The sequence below is a fragment of the Callithrix jacchus genome, chromosome Y, assembly GCF_049354715.1.
Source record: "Callithrix jacchus isolate 240 chromosome Y, calJac240_pri, whole genome shotgun sequence".
NCBI classification, from domain to species: domain Eukaryota; kingdom Metazoa; phylum Chordata; class Mammalia; order Primates; family Cebidae; genus Callithrix; species Callithrix jacchus.
Genome location: NC_133525.1, coordinates 6,025,365 through 6,042,522, shown reverse-complemented (window position 1 = coordinate 6,042,522; position 17,158 = coordinate 6,025,365). Strand labels below are relative to the sequence as shown.

Sequence of the window (17,158 nt, the reverse complement as noted above, 5' to 3'; positions counted from 1 at the left end):
TCCTTCACGGGAGAAACTAAAAAGGTGTCTGTTTCAGGAGAGTAATAGAAAGTGTGTCATGCACAGGGGAAGAACAGGAACTGTGACTGTCTCTCGAAGTAACAGGAAGTGTGTCATGCACAGGAGAAATACAAAAAATGTGACTGACACACAGGAAGAGCAGGTAGTGTGGTTGTCTCAGGAGAGTAACAGGAAGCGTCTCATGCCTAGGATGGAAACAAAAAGTGTGTGCTGGCCAGGGCAGAAACAGAAAACCTGTTTTGCAAAGGAGAGACATAGGATGTGTGTACTGCACAGGGGAGGAACAGAAAATGTGTCTGTCTCAGGAGTATAATAGGAAGTGTGTCATGCACAGGGTAAACACAGAAAGTGTGTCCTGGATAGGGGAAGAGCAGGAAGTGTCTCAGGAGACTAAGTGGGAAGAGCAGGAAGTGTCTCAGGAGACTAAGTGGAAGTGTGTCATGGACAGAATAGAAACAGAAAGTATGTATTGGATAGGGCAGAAACAGAAAATGTGTCTTGTGAAAAAGGGACACAGGGCATGTGTACTGCCCAGGGGAGGAACAGAAAGTGTGTGCTGCATAGGGGAGACATGGAAAGTGTGTCATTCACAGAGCTGAAAGAAAAAGCATGTCTATCACAGAAGAGAAACAGGAAGTGTATCTTGTATAGGGGAGGAACAGAAAGTTTTTCTGTCTCATGGGAGTAACAGAAAGTGTATCCAATGCAGGGGAGACACAGGAGGTGTATTTTACACAGAGGTGACACAGGAAATGTGTGTCAAGAGAGTGACAAGAACTATGTCCCACACAGGACAGAAACAGAAAGTGTGTGCTGCACAGGGTAGGAATATGAAGTGTGTCCTTCACAGGGGAGAAACATGAAGTGTGTCTTGCACTGGTAAGAAACAGGAAGTATGTCATGCACAGGGAAGAACAGAAAGTGTGTCTGTCTCATGAGAGTAACAAGAAGTATTTCCAGCACATGGGAGACACGGGAAGTGTGTCATATGCAGAGGAAGAACAGGAAATGTGTTTGTCTCAGGAGAGTAACGAGAAGTGTGTCCTGCACAGGACAGGAACAAAAAGTGTGTGCTGTGCAGAGAAGGAACATGAACTGTGTTCTTTACAGGAAAGAAACATTAAGTGTGTCTTGTACAGGCAAGAAACTGGAAGTATGTCATGCAGAGTGGAGACACAGGAAGTGTGTCATGCCCAGGGGAAGAACAGGAAGTTTGTCTGTCTCAGAAGAGTAACAAGAAGTGTGACTTGCACAGGACAGAAACAGAAAGTGTGTGCCAGGCAGGATAAGAACAGGAAGTGTGTCCTGCAAAAGGGAGATACCTAAAGTGTCCTGCACAGGGGAGATAAGGAAGTGTGTCTTTCACAAAGGAAGAGCAGGAAGTGTGTTTTTCACAGAATAAAAACAGGAAGTGTGTCCTACACGGGAAAACTGCAGGAAAAGTGTCTATCTGAGGAGAGTAATAGAAAGTTTGTCATGCACAGGGGAGATACAGGAAGTGTGTTCTGTACAGGAAAGTAACAGAAAGTGTGTCATGCATGGGGAAACACTGGAAGCGTTTCTTGCACAGGGGAAGAGCATGAAGTGTGGCTCTCTCAGGAATGTAACAGGAAGTGTGTCATGCCCAGGTTAGAAACAGAAAGTGTGTATTGGACAGGGCAGAAGATGTGTCCTGCAAAAGAGACATATAGGACATATTGTCCTATATGTATTGCACAGAGGAGAAACAGCAAGTGTGAGCTGCACAGGGGAGAAACAAGAAGTGTGTACTGGACAGGAAGGAAGAGAAAGTGTGTGTTGCATCAGGGAGAAACAGAAAATGGGTTATGCACAGGGGAGAAACAGAGCATGGGTTCTGCACAGAGGAGGAAGAGAAGGTGTTTCTTGCACAGAGGATAAACAGAGGTGTCTTTCATAGGGGAGAAACATGAAGTGTGTCCTGCACAGGAAAGACAAAGAAAGTGTGTCTAAGAAGATTAACAGGAAGTGTGTCCTGCACAAGGCAGAAACGGGAATTGTGTCTCTCTCAGGAGAGTAACAGGAAATATGTCCTTCACAGGTAAGACACAGGAAATGTGTCCTGCAGGGGTGAAACAGGAAGTGTGTCTGTCTCAGGAGAGTAACAAGAAGTCTGAACTGCACAGGGAAAGAACAGAAAGTGTATGCTCCTCAAAGGAGGAACAGATAGTGTGTTCCACAAGGGGAGACACAGGAAGTGTGTCTTCCACAAGGAAGGAACAGAAAGTATGTCTCTCAGGAGAATAACAGGAAGTGTGCTGTGCACAGGAAAGACACCAGTAGTGTGTCCTGCAATAGGTAGACATAGGATGTGTGTCCTGTACAGGGGAGGTTCAGGAAGTGTGTCCTGCACAAAGGATAAACAGAAAGTGTTTATCCCCTTCACAGGGGAGAAATAGGAAGTGTGTCCTGCACAGGAGAGACACAAGAAGTGTTTCTAAGGAGAGTAACATGAAGTGTGTCCTGCACAGAGAAGAAACAGGAAGTGTGTCCTTCACAGAAGAGAAATAAAAATGAGTTCTGCACAGAGGAGGAACAGAAAGTGTATCCTTCACAGGGAGACAGAAGTGTGTTCTGTACAGGACGGGAATAAGAACTGTGTCTCTCTCAGGACAGTAACAGGAAGTGCGTTTTTTACAAAAAAGACACAAGAAGTGTAAGACACACTTCTTGTACAGGGGAAGAACAGGAAGTGTGCCTATCTCAGGAGAGTTACAAGAAGTCTGTCCTCACAGAGAAATATCAGAAAGCGTATGTCCCACGGGGGAGGAATAGGAAGTGTATCTTGCACAGGGAAGGAACAGGAAGTGTGTCTTACACAGAGTATAAACCAGGAAATTTCTCCTGCACAAGGAGAGTCACAAGAAGTGCGTCCTGCACTGACAAGAAACAGAAAATGTGTGTTGCATAGGGAAAAAAGAAGAAATGTAGTTTTTTTTACAGAAGAGAAACAGAAAGTGTGTTCTGCACAGGGGAGGAACAGGAAGTGTATCTCTCTTAGGAGAATGACAGGAAGTGTGTCCGTCACAGGGGAGACACAGGAAGTGTGTTCTGCACTGGAAAGGAACAGAAAGTTTGTCTTTTACATGGAAGAAACAGGAAGTGTCCCATGTTGGTCTCGAACTTGTGGACTCAATGGATCCTCCTACCCCAGACTCCCAAAGTGCAGTAATTACAGGTGTAAGCCACTGTGCCTGGCCCTCAGATCATTTCTTTATGGCCAGTTTTTACAAGGAAAGGCGGGTGGAGGGAATTTGAGTCATATTTTTGGTTTTATGCCTGGCTTTGGGGAAAAGGTGGTCCTCTTGGGGAGGAGGAATTCTAGTTTCTATGGTGCCTTGGGGGTGAATGGGACTGAGATACTCAAGATGGTGAGTAGAGTGATGTCTGATCGTCCTCCCTGCTATACTCCCACCGGCGCCATGACACTTTGCAAATGCCTTGGCAACATCAGGTAATTATATGGTCTAAAAAGAGGAGATTGAAATAATCAACCCCTTGTTTAGCATTTCAATAAGAAATAACATAAAAATGGTCAACCAGCAGCCCTCGGGGCTGCTCTGTCTATGGAGTAGCTGTTCTTTTGTTCCTTTACTTTCCTAATAAACTTGCTTTCACTTTACTCTGTAGACTTGCCCTGAATTATTTCTTGTGACAAATCTAAGAATCCTTATGCGGGGTCTGTTTCCTGGACCCCTTTCCTGTAATATTTGTTCAAAATAAATCTCTTCAAATATTTTATAGAGTTTGACTCTTTTCATTGACATTCCTATGAGTTGGGGTGAAAAAATTCATGATGTTTTAGGGAAGAGAAAAATATGTGAAACTAATAGAGTACAGGGATTTGTTTTCTGCCTCTAGTCCTGGGCCTGTTGGCTTTTTAAGTATAGCTACCCCAGGTGCTTGTGTGAGCTCTCTTTCTCTCTCTCCTTTTCTTTCTCTTTGTCACTCTTTCCTTCTCTCTCTCATACACTTTGACCCCCTCTTCCTTTACTCCGCTTCCTTCAACTCTCTTTTCTCTACCTGTCTTCCTGTCTCTCCTTACTTTCTTCTCTCTCTCTTCTCGCTCTGTTTCACATTGCATTTCTCATTATCTCTTCTCTCTCTCCACTCTCTCTCCTTTCTATCTTTCTTACTCTTTCTTTTATCTCTCTCCTCCTTTTCTTCCCCATCTCCTCCTCTTCCTCCTTTCTTCTTTTTTCTTCTCCTTCTCTTTCTCTCTTCTCCTCCTCTCTCCCTCCTGTTTTCCCTCTCTTTTCTAACTGTCTCTCATTTTTCTTATTCTCTCTCTCTTTCTGTCTCTCTGTATCTCTCCCTCTTGCCCACCTCTCCTTTTACATTAAAGTCTGCAGAGAGTTCCCATGTCTTCTAGACATTGGGATTTGTAGACATCACCAGGGTAGCTCACATATACCCTAGGATATAATTACCTATTTGTGCTGTTGAAGGAGTGAAGGACGTGCCTTCTCAAAATATGCCGGATTGGTATCCTGCATATTTTGAGTCAAAAACACTGCAGAAATTGTCGTTTCAGAAAGGGCTGGCCAACCTGTCTCTTCCTGCAGGCAGCAAACATAAAGATTCTTCTGGGAGGGGACTCCTCTCCACACCAGCGTTAGAAAATAGCTTTCATCACCAGAGACATCTGTGTGCTACATCTCTGCACACCCTCCTGATCCCCTCAGGCAATCTTTTTGGGAAGTGACTATGATCATTCATGCTTTAAAGCTAGGCTGTAGACTGAATTCATGGTTAGCTTGACCTATTTGTAGCAATGAGCAAAGGCGGTTAGCTTGTGAGGGGAGAAGCAAGATGGAGTGAGCCATGTTACATTTCTCTCATTGTTACATTCATGCATAGGTTCTTGGCCACAGAAACATATGAGAAACACATTCCCTCCCTTTTTTTTTTTTTTTTTTTTTTTTTTTTTTTTTTGCAGAAGTTTTGCTCTTGTTCCCCGGGCTCATGCCTGTAACCCCAGCACTTTGGGAGGCCAAGGAGGGCATATCACAGGGGCAGGAGTTCGAGAGCAGCCTGGCCAATATGGTGAAACCCCGTCTTGACTAAAAATACAAAAATTAGCCAGGCGTGGTGGCGGGCACCTGTAATTAAACTACTTGGGAGGCTGAGGTAGGAGAATCACTTGAATTGGGGAGATGGAGGTTGCACTGAGCTGAGATACTCTAGCCCGGGTGACTAGAGTATTTAGGTGACTGGAGTTAGACTCCATCTAAAAAAAAAAGATGTGGGGGACATCGAAAGTCTGCTGGGTTTTTGCAGGCCTCTTAAAAGTGTTAAGTGTGTTGAGAATGTAATTGACAGGTAATGTTTTCATTTTTGAGATGGGCTGGAGTCTCAGTATTGATTTCCTTAGTCATATTTTGACTTAGGAAATATGACTTACAAAACCAATATTGCAATTTTTTTTTGTCACCCAGGCTGTGAGTACAGTGGCACCATCTCGGCTCACTGCAACCTCCGCCTCCCAGGTTCAAGTGATTCTCCTACCTCAGTCTCCCAAGTAGCTGGGACTACAGGTATAAGCCACTACACCCAGCTAATTTGTTGTATTTTTAGTGGAGATGGAATTCACTGTGTTGGCCAGAATGATCTCGATCTCCTGACTTGTGATCCACCTGCCTCGGACAGGCAAAGAGCTGGGATTACAGGGGTGGGCCAATGTGCCTGGCCTGTCCCCCACATCCCAGCATACATACATATTTACATCCCTTCTATGAAGAAACAAATGTGCATGCATACATTATTCTGGAGACATAGTGAACACCCCTGGCAGTTAGATGCTTAGCCTGGTTTGCTAAACTGAAAGCGGTTGTTATAAGCAAGCATGTCCCATGACACACCTCTGTGAAGAAAAGCAGAATGTTTCAGAACTATGGGAGTCCTGTGGAACGTGGTCCTTCCTGAGTCTTTTCCAGGCTTATTCGTAACTAGAGGGAATAGAATATGGTCTCCATCCATGTCCTTGATTTATGATGGAATCCACAGGAATCTGCCACCTTGGGAAAATGGGCAATACTTTAAAAAATGTTGTATATCATAATGAGATATACCACCCAAAATATGACTTTGGAGACCAAGGAATGACACCAAAATATGACTTAGAAGGGTAAAATTGTAATCTTTTAAAAAGCTCATCAGCCATCATTAGTCTTAATGTGTTCCTTTTTTTGAGATGTAGTTGTGCTCTTGTTGCCCAGGCTGGAGTGCAATGGCAGGACCTCAGCTCACTGCAACCTCTGACTTCTGGATTAAAGCAATACTTCTGCTTCAGCCTCCCAAGTAGCTGGAATTACAGGCATGTGCCACCAAACCCAACTACTTTTTGCATTTTTAGTAGAGCGGAGTTTCACCATGTTAGCCAGGATGGTCTTGATCTCTTGACCTTGTCATCTGCTTGCCTCAGCCTCCCCAATTTTTTTTTTGAGAGGGCCAGTGACATGATTTTGGCTCACTGCACACTACAATCCCCATCTCCTAGACTAAAGCAATTCTCAAGCCCCAGCCTCCCAAGTAGCTGGGAGTACAGGTGTGCACCAGTGCACCTGGTTAGTTTTTGCATTTTCCTTTTAGTAGAGATGGGGTTCCACCATGTTGGCCCGGCTGGTTCTGAACTCCAGGCCTCAAGTGATTCATCTGCCTTGGCCAACAAATGTTCTGGATTATGGGCGTGAGCCACTGCCCCTGGCCAGTGTAGGTTGGTAAGTTTCACCCTCATTGTAGCATGTGTCAGTACTTTAAATATTGTTCTGTCTGTATGGATATAACATATTTGGTTAAATCCATTCATCGGCACAGGGTTGCAAATGTCTTTATAAACCAGGAAATTCTACAATTATCCATGTGAACCAGAAAGTGACAATGGCCCTGCAAACCAGAAAGTTCTACAATTCTCTGAATGAACAAGGAATCAATGCAATGTCCCTGTGAACAAGGAAGTACTATCATTATCTGTATGAACCAGGAAGTACTACAATGTCCCTATGAAACAGAAAGTGCTACAGTTACCCTATGAATCAGAGGACTGTAAATGTCTTTATGAACCCGGGAGTTCTACAATTATCCACATAAACCATAGAGTGTTACAATGTCCCTACAAACCGAAAAGTTCTAAAATTATCTCAATAAACTCAGAAGTGTTGCAATGTCCCTGTGAACCAGAAAGTCCTACTATTATCCATATGAACCAAGAAGTGCTATGACTATCCCTATGAACCAGGAAGTATTACAATGTCCATAGGAAACACCAAAAAGTATGGCAATGTCCCTGCAAAGCAGGAAGCACTACAATTATCTGTATGAACTGGAAGTGTTGCAATGTTCCTGTGAACTGGGAAGTGCTAATATTATCCAGGTGAACCAGGAAGTGCTACAAGTATCCGTATGAACCAGAAAGTATTACAATGTCCCGATGAAACGGGAAGGGCTACAATTACCCCTAGGAACCAGAGGGTTGCAAATGTCTTTATGAACCAGAAAGTTCTACAATTATCGATATGAACCAGAAAGTGTCACAATATCCCTGCAAACCAGGAAGTCTACAATGATCTAAATGAACTAGGAATTGTTGCAATGTCCCTGTGAACCAGGAGGTACTACCATTATCTGTATGAACCAGAAAGTAGTACAACGTTCATATGAACCAGGAGGTGCTACAATTATTCGTATGAACCAGGAAGTATTACAATGTCCCTAGGAAACAGAAAGTGCTACAATTACCCCTAGGAACCAGAAAGTTGCAAATGTCTTTATGAACCAGAAAGTGTGACAATATCCCTGCAAACCAGGAAGTCTACAATTATCTGAATGAACTAGGAATTGTTGCAATGCCCCTGTGAACCAGGAAGTACTACAATCTCCCTATGAACCAGGAAGTATTACAGTATCCTTAAGAAACAGGAAGTGATACCATATTCCCTGTGAACCAAAAAGTATTGCCATCTCCCTGCAAAGCAGGAAATGCTACAATTATCCATATGCACCGGAAGTGTTGCAATGTCCCTGGGAACCAGAAAGTGCTACTATTATCCATATAAACCAGAAGTTTTACAATGTCCCTATGAAACAGGAAGTACAACAATTATCTGTATGAACCAGGAAGTACTACAATGTCCCTATGAAACAGGAAGTGCTACAATTACCCCTATGAATCAGAGGGTTGCAAATATCTTTATGAACCAGGAAGTTCTATAATTATCCATATGAACCAGAAAATATGACAATGTCCCTGCAATTCAAAAAGTCCTACAATTATCCGAATGAAGCAGGAAGTGTTGCAATGTCCCTGTGAACCAGGAAGTGCTACTAGTATATGTATGACCAGGAAGTACTACAATGTCCCCCATGGGAGCTTGAGGCAGGCAGATCATAAAGTCAGGAGTTCAAGACCAGCCTGACCAATATCGAGAAACCCCGTCTCTATTAAAAATACAAAAATTAGCTGGGCGTGCGGGTGCATGCCTGTAATCCCAGCAACTTGGGAGGCTGAGGCAGGAGAATCGCTTGAACCCAGGAGGTGGAGGTTGCAGTGAGCCGAGATGGTACCACTGCACTACAGCCTGGGCAACAAGAGTGAAAGTCCATCTCAAAAAAAATCAAAATCAAACAAGAACAAAAATAAAGAATACTTATACATCCTATGTTCCCACTGTCCAAACTCAATCCACTTACCATGCCACAGAGATGTCTCAGAAATGATAATTCAAAAACAATAACCAGGTCAGCAACACAGGAGACTTTGAAAAGTTATTCACTGTTTTCTCCACCAGGAAAGTCAAAGTCGGCCCCTAAGGGAGGGAAATGAGCTGTTAATAGCAAAGCTCTGAGAAATCAGGAAGCAATGACCTAAAACAGGTGGAGAAAACCCCACGGCCCCACATTCCTAAATACCCCAGAAAAAGCGAAGTCCTAGTTTCACATCACTCTTCCCTCAGGTGAAAACAGTAAAACATGAGTATGAGAGGGAATAAGAGAGTAAGAGCAAGAGAGAGGGTAAGAGAGAGACAGAGAAAGAGAGAGGGAGAAGAGAGCGATGGGAGAGAGAGAGAAGAGACAGAGAAGGAAAGAGGTGAGAGAGAGGTGAAAGAGGGGAGACAGAGAGAGAGAAAAGGGGGGTACAGGAAAAAATAATTTACAAATCAATGGTGCACCAGTCCCAGGCTGGAATGCCAGCTCTACCTGCTGGCAAGTGTCTCCTGCCGAACCCTTACCCACCATCCTCTCCTCCTATGTTCCCAACAGCTGTTGTGAGGGAGACCCTAAGATGTGCAAACAGATTACTGTGAGCAGATGTGGGCTAGAGGGTGTCTAAGACGTGGCTTTCCCAGCCCACATGTGCCCCACACACTGACCTGACGATTCACCATGATGCCAGAGGTGCCTTCTGGTTTCAAGCTTTTCAAACCCCAGCTACATTTGAGGCACTTTTCAATTGGGAAGGCCGAACAAGGAGGCTTCAATGAAAGAAATCTGAGGGACGCCATAGAAACCAGCACTCCTGCAAACCGTCTCTCCTGATGCAAGCATGGCGGTGCCTTTCATGCTGTCTGCCTGTTTCGATGCCTCTCTTCTCCAGGAACTGGAATGCTTCAGCCACCAGAACTCCCTTGCACATACTTCCCTGACCACAAGAACACAGTAGGTGCAAAGGAGGGAAGGAATGCGTGAAGGATGAAGAAATGCATTAGCAGAAAGACGAGGGAAAACCCCTTTCATCAGGTGCCTTGGGAGCAAATGCAGCTGATCAAACCCTACAGACATGCTGTCTGCAGTGGCGGCCTGCTGGCAAGAAGGAAAAACACTTAGGAAGAAAAGAGAAAACACTCAGTAGTGAGATTGCTGGATCAAATGGGAGTTCTACTATTAGTTCTGTCTTTTTTTTTTTTTTTTTTTTTGACAGAGTCTTGCTCTGTTGCCAGGCTGCCCTGCAGTGGTGTGATCTAGGCTCACTGCAACCTCCACCTCTCGGATTCAAACTACTCTCCTGCCTCCACCTTCTGAGTAGCTGGGATTACATGCATGCACCACCATGCCCATCTAATTTCTGTACTTTTAGTGGAGACAAGGTTTCACCATGTTGGCCAGGCTGGTCTCGATATCCTGACCTCAAGTGATCCACCTGGTTTGGCCTCCTAATGTGCTGGGATTACAGATACAAGTCACAGCATCTGGACTGATCACAACCATATTTAACAAAGAGGAGACCCCTCCCTCCCTGAGGGCATCAGATCAGGCCTTTGTGAGAAGGGGACAGTGCAGTTTAGCACCAGGGGAAGAAAGGGTGTGTTTTAGTCTGTTTTGCGTGGCTATCACAGAATAGAACACACTGAGTCACATTAAAAATAGAGGTTGATGGCTGGATGTGGTGGCTTAGGCTTGTAATCCCAGCATGTCGGGAGACCGAGGTGGGTGGATCACAAGGTCATGAGTTCAAGACCAGCCTGGCCAAGATGGTGAAACCTGAACTCTACTAAAACACACACAAAAAAATTAGCTTGGCGTGGTGGCAAGCACTTGTAATTTCAGCTACTCAGGAGGCTGAGGCAGAGATTTGCTTGAACCCAGGAGGAGGAGGTTGCAGTGAGCCAACATCACCAGACTCTGTCTCTAAATAAATAAATAAAAATCAAAAGAGGGTACTTTTACTTTGCACTTGTGGTGGCTGGGAAGCCCAAGATGCCCAGCTGATCTGGTGAGGGCCTCAGTGTAGTTCATATCATGGAGATAAAGTGCAAGACAAGAGAAGGTATATGCCCAAGAGAAATAAGGAGGCCACAATCCCACAGTAGCTAACCCCTTCCTGCAAGAGACATGAATTCCACTTGATAACCTCATGACTTCTTGAATGTGCCACCTGCACAGGCCATTGCACAATGAGTAGAAAAGCTTTTCAGACCTTCTCTCCTTTTCCAAGGCCAGGTAAAGTGGCTCACGCCTGTAATGTCTTTGGGAGGTCAAGGCCAGAGAATTGCTTTGGGGCCAGGAGTTCAAGACCTGCCTGGGAAACTAACCAAGGCCTCATCTTTACCAAAAAAAAAAAAAAAAAAAATTTTATTTTTTTTTTAGATGGAGTCTAGCTTTGCCACCCAGGCTGGAGTGCAGTGGCACGATCTTGGCTCACTGCAAACTCCACCTCCTGCATTCAAGCAATTCTCCTGCCTCAGCCTTCTGAGTAGCTGGATTACAGGCGTGCAGCACTATGTCTGGCTAATTTTTGTATTTTTAGTAGAGACAGGGTTTCAGCAGTTAACCAGGCTAGTCTCAAACTCCTGACCTCAGGTGATCCGCCTGCCTCAGCCTCCCAAAGTGCTTGGATTATAGACATGAGCTACTGTGCCTGGTCCCCCCAAAATGTTTTCTTAATTAGCCAGGCATGCTGACTGCTTGAACCTGGGAGGTGGGGACTACAGAGATGTAATTGCACCAGTGCACTCCAGCCTGGGCGACTCAGACCTCAAAACAAAACAAAACCTCAAAACAAAACAAAATAAAAGCATGAACAAGAATGCTGACTCAGAGCACTGCCAAAGACAGGTTTTAGCTGCAAGACAGGTCATGGGAGGGAGAAAGGAAAAGGCTGGCCTGGCAAACCTGGGCTTGCTACATAGATGTAACATCACAGGTAGCAGGCCTCAGAGAGAAGAGATGGTTCCTGTTTCCTTTTAGAAGTTTTAAGGTGTCAAACATTCACTTCGTCTCTCTAGAGCCGTGCAAGAGAAGGGCTGGCTGCATTGCCACAGACTCCACAGAGCTGCTGATGCAAGATTCCCCCACAAAGATGGAGTTTATTTTTCTTCTTTGTTTTTCTTTACATTTTGTTTTAAGTTCAAGGGCACACATGCAGAATGTGCAGGTTTGCTCCATAGGTAAACATGTGCCATGGTGTTTGCTGCACAGATCAACCCGTGGCCTACACATTAAGCCAGCATCCATTAGCTGTTTCCTTCCTGAGGCTCTCCCTCCCCCTTCCCTCAACCTTCTGACAGACCCCAGTGAATATTGTTCCCCTCCCTGTGTCCATGTGTTATTCTCCTTCAGTTACCACTTATAAGTGAGAACATGGGGTGGTTGATTTTTGTTCCTGCATTGGTTTCCTGAGGATAACAGGTTCCGATTCCATCCATCTTCCTGCAAAGGACAGGAACGCATCCTTTTTATGGCTGTATAGTATTCCATGGTGTCTATGTACCCCATTGTCTTTATCCAGTCTCTTGTTGATGGGCATTTGGGTTGATTCTATGTCTTTGCTCTTGGGAATCGTGCAGCAAAGAGCATACACGTACATGTATCTTTATAACAGAATGATTTTTCCTTCAGGTATATGCCCTGTAATGGGATTGCTGGGTCAAACAGTAATTCTGCCTTGAGGTCGCTGAGTAATCATCATGCTGTCTTCCAGGATGGATGAACCAATTTACACTCCCGCCGACAAGGAAAATTGTTCCTTTTTCTCTACAACCTCAGCAGCATCTGTTGTTGTTTTTTTTGACTTTTTAATAATCTGAGATGGTGTCTCACGGTGGCTTTGGTTTGCATTTCTCTAATGATCAGCAGTGTTGAGCTTTTATTCATACGTTCCTTGGCCACATGAATGTCTTCTTTCGAGAAGTGTAAAGATAGCATTTCAGGGCTACTCACCAATATATGAAAGAAATATATTTGGGGACAAAGTATTTTGATTTGCTTTCATATATTTCTTTTCTTTTCTTTTCCTTTGAGATAGAGTCTTGCTCTGTTGCCCAGGCTGAAGTGGAGTAGTGCAATTTCGGCTCACTGCAACATCTACCTCCCAGGTTAAAGTGATCCTCCCGCCTCAGCCTCCAGGGAGCTGCCACCACATCCAGCGAATTTTTTTTTTAAATATATTTTAATAGATATGTGATTTTGCCGTGTTGGTCAGGCCGGTCTTGAACTTCTCACCTTAGCTTAAGTTACTCCATATTGTTTTATTCTGCTTACTGCGTGTGTGTCAAGGCACAGAGTTTTCCATTGCGGGCATGTCTGGGCAAGCCACCTGTGTGGCCTTTCTTATCTGTGTAGCTGTGGGCATGTCTTGGGCAACCACCCTGTGCAAGTTCCCTTACCTGTGCCTGCAGATTGTTCTTTCATTTGAAGGGATTCAACTGCGGATCCACGCTCACTGCCTGCCTGACTCGTTTCTTCCTTCCCACTCTCTCACTTTGGCTAGAGGGAGTCCCATAAAGGGACAGGATGGATGGGGAGCAGGCTGTCAGGCCATCCTGGCAATGCTATGGAATAAAATTCAACTTCGGTGGTCATTGATGTTGTGATTGGCAAATCTTGGCCAGACGGAGAAGAATGCCATCTGAATAGCTTAATAAAAATAATAAAATTCAACCCTCTGAATGGACCCTCTCCTCAGCCAAAGGCATTCCGAAGTAAACCTGAAAAGCTAGTTCACACGATAATTGGAAGTGGGGGTTGGACATGCATCATTAGGTTCTCCTTCCTTTGGAATTCAGGCATTCACATTACCTTCCTTTGGAATTCAGGCATGGCTGACCAGCATTCACATTAAAACAGAGACCTTCAGACTGATGAAACAGACTCTTCGTAGCCATAACCAACAGGACAGATAGCAGGTCCTGAGAGAAATCCAAGTATTTTACCCCAAAACATATTTATGCGACATATTTTTGGAATGGTCCTGCAAAGCTGTCTTTTGTGGGGAGAAAAAAATCTGCATTCTGTAGAGAATCTCCTTCACTTTCCAGTCCTTTTATCAGATTCAGAAGATAATTAACTAAGAGTCTGGCACCTTTTAAAATCTGATTTACAAACTATACTCTCTGACGCTTTCTACCTGGAGGCTTCATCTGCATAACCGGAACTTTGGTGGCAGGAACAGTGATTGACAGGTGCTGAGCTTCCACATCGCCTTGCCCCAGAGAAACGACTGGAGATCAAGTCCTGGTGTGGTGCTGGAGAACAGTCACAGTTCTCCAATGCGGCTGCGGCTGCCTTGAAGGGGGCACTTTCAGCAGCAGCATGGAGTAGAAACACAGCAAGAAAATCTGTCACTGCACTCCAGCCCACAAAAAGGAGTTATTGTCACAAAATTAAGTCCAGCCTGGAGATGGCAGGGGCTAAGAATTTATGAATCCATGACAACCGTTTGTTTCTACCCCTCGCCTGCCCTCTGCACTCAAGGCATCTTCTAATCACCCATCAAAATCACCTTAGCAGCTTCCTTCTCAGCCCTTCTCTACTCAAAGGTGGCTTTTGTTTTCTGCACAGCTGAATCTTCTCTTCAGGCAGGAGGCTGAGCAAGATGTATCCGAATGTCCATCTTGAATGCTGCTATTATACATACCCTAGCAGCCTTGGGGAACCGTGTGGCTTTCACTTTAGAGAGCTCCGAACGCAGCCCTACAACAGAGACCCTTTTTGCCATTCCTTGGGACAGAGTTTGCCAGTACACCTCATGAAAACAACTCTTAAGGTCCCTCCCCTGATGATTTTCGTCTCTAAGTCCAGAGTGGGAGAAAACAGGATGGAAGCAGCTCTGGGATTTACTGAATCTCTCCTCTGAATAAAAGAGTAATCTGTTCTGTGTGTGCCAGGTGCGGTGGCTCCTGCCTATAATCCCAGCACTTTGAGAGGCCAATGGAGGAGGACTGCTTGAGCCTACAAGCTGGGCAGCATAGTAAGACCCTGTTTCTACAAAGTTAAAAAAAATTTTTTTTGAAAAGAAATACATAAAATGCACTCAGGAATGATCCAGTCTGGTCTGGTACAAGGAGGTGCCTTAATGATTTAACGATAAAAAAATAGAACCAGCATCTTTATTATGGGATGACGTACAATCTACCTTCTCATATCTAGGCATCTGAAGTCAACCGGTCTATCTGATGTCCACAGAACCAAGTGCAGAGAGATGGGGCTCGCCAGTCCTCAAGGGGCAGGCCTTTCCGGCCTTTCCTGCCTGCTGCCTGCTGCCTGCAGGAGGATTGACCTGGGTTCCTATTTTGTTTCTTGGTGGTTTTGGAGACAGGATCTCACTCTGTCACCCAGGCTGGAGTGCAGTGGTGCCTCCTTGACCTCCTGGGCTCAGGACCTTCCCACCTCACCTTCCCTAGTAGCTGGGACCACAGGCACATGCCACAACTCCCAGCTAATTTTTATTTTTATTTTTCCTAGAGATGTGGTCTGCCTATGTTGTCCAGGACGGTCTCAAACTCCTGGCCTCAAGCGATCCTGCTGCCTCAGCTTCCCACAGTGCTGGGGTTACAGGCCCGAGCCACCAAGCCAGGCCATCCCTGCGTCTGTGCTGGGCACGGAAATTAAACCGATGGCCTGAACTCCAAGAACCGGAAGACCGCCTCTTCCCAGAGTTTTAGGGCCATTTTAGGAGAACAGACTTCTTACCATCGGCCTTCCACGCAGTGAGAATCTCAGACAGTTCAATGCTATTCCCAAGAAACGAGCCCAGTGAAACTTCCAGGACTACATCTTACAAGTGGAACTGGTGAAATCCCAACGCCACCCTCACTTGCTACCAATCACCCCCTCCCAGCAGCTGAAGCCCACCGGTATTTCCAGCAGCGTCGGATGGACCAGTCCCTCCAGACCCACAGAGACCTGGGTGAGTCAATGAGGGGAGACTCGGATTTGGGGCAGTCCTGGGTCAAACTGGGTTTCTCCGCAGCGCAGACCAATCTCACCCAAGCCGGCAGGAACAGGCAGGCCGAACTGAAGGAGCTTGAGCTACTCACCCGACATGGTCCTCCGGGCCGCGTGCAGTGGGCGCCGGGGTGCAGTGGGTAGACTTCCCCACCACGGAACCCTCAGAGCAGAGGCGCCGTCTCCAGGAACCGGCGTGGACTTCCAGGCCTGCGGGCGACCGCGTGGCGGTCTCGACACCCTGAGCCTCAGGCGCCGCCAGCGTCACCCCCGGCCAGCTACGCACCCGGTGTCACTGCGCCCCACGGGACCCCGGCCCTCCCCGCACTGCCTCCGTGGCGCTCAAGGTCAGCCTCCTGCCCTCTGGCCAGGGTCCCCTTGATCCCCTGTCCTCCCCGCTGTCACCTGCGACCCCGCTGCGTTTAATTACTCAAGTGCCCAGCAACGACATCGCCCCCGGAACCCCGAGCGACCTCTGCGGTATGAGCAGCCGCCCCGCCGCCCCGCGCACCTGCTTGGAGTTCTGGGCATCTTCTTTCCCCACCCCAGCTGGCGCTCCCCGGTTACCCCGCCCCGTCCACTCCCTGGCCCACCCCTGAGCTCCCGGACCCCGGGATCTGCACCTCCTCCGAGCTTGGTTGCGCTGCTTCTGCCCGCGCCCACCGGCCAGACGCCCCTTCCCCCGTCACTCCAGGCCCCCCCGGCCCACCCCTGCGCCCCTCGCCCTCCTCCCCGAGAGCCCCCGAATCCGTTCCACGCCCTGCACGTCTCCCTTCCCCCGCGCAACCACAGCCTCTGCCTTTGACCGCGCTCCCAAGCCCCAGCCTCCCAGCCTGCGCCCCCGCCTCCGTCTGTCCTCAGTCCTGGGGCAGCCCCGGTGTCCCCGCGACCCGCAGCGCCTGGACCTGTACTCCCCAGCACTCGGCGCCCCCATTCGGCGGACCCACCCCCAAGAGCTCCAAAACCCTCCCCTCCTTCGCGCTTGAGAGACCTCTGACCTCCAGCGCCCTACGCCCCTCACCCCTCCTCTACACTCCAAGCCGTCGCCCTTCCCCCAGCACCCAGCCTCGGCCTCGCCACCCCGCTGTACGCCAACCCCCCCCACCCCAGACCTCTAGGTGTTGAGGCAGCCTCTGCGCACCCCGGCCGTCCCCTGCACCCAGGCTTCCTCCGCTACCCACGGCCCCCTGCACCCCCCGGCAGCCCACGGCACCTCTTCCGCGCTCCCGCAGCCTCTGCCCTGGGCCGGCGCTACAGGCTCCGAGGGCATCGATTGGCTTCTGTCCGGAAGCCCGGCCCCACCTCCGCCCACCCCCGCGGGCGCGGGTCGTCTCCGCCCGGCTGCAGCCCCCGCCCGCAAACAAGCCCGCGCGCCGCCTGGTGCCCAGCCCGGGCTGCCGGGGAGAGACACCCGGGAACGGCCGGGGGCTGCGCCCCGTGCCGCGCCCCGCCCCTCGCC

General features: G+C 47.4%; 1 long non-coding RNA gene across 2 annotated transcripts in view; it reads right to left on the bottom strand.

Moving 5' to 3' along the window:
- Window positions 1-16,941, bottom strand: part of LOC118150892 (uncharacterized) — a 46,604-nt gene extending 29,663 nt beyond the window's left edge. For both annotated transcript variants that reach the window (XR_013531926.1, XR_013531927.1), the window contains exons 1-4: window positions 15,792-16,941; window positions 9,408-9,834; window positions 8,728-8,843; window positions 5,901-6,056 (exon numbers count right to left, since the gene is read on the bottom strand). This is a non-coding gene — a long non-coding RNA (uncharacterized LOC118150892). The remainder of the gene's footprint in view (window positions 1-5,900; window positions 6,057-8,727; window positions 8,844-9,407; window positions 9,835-15,791) is intronic.
- Window positions 16,942-17,158: the final 217 nt, after the last annotated feature.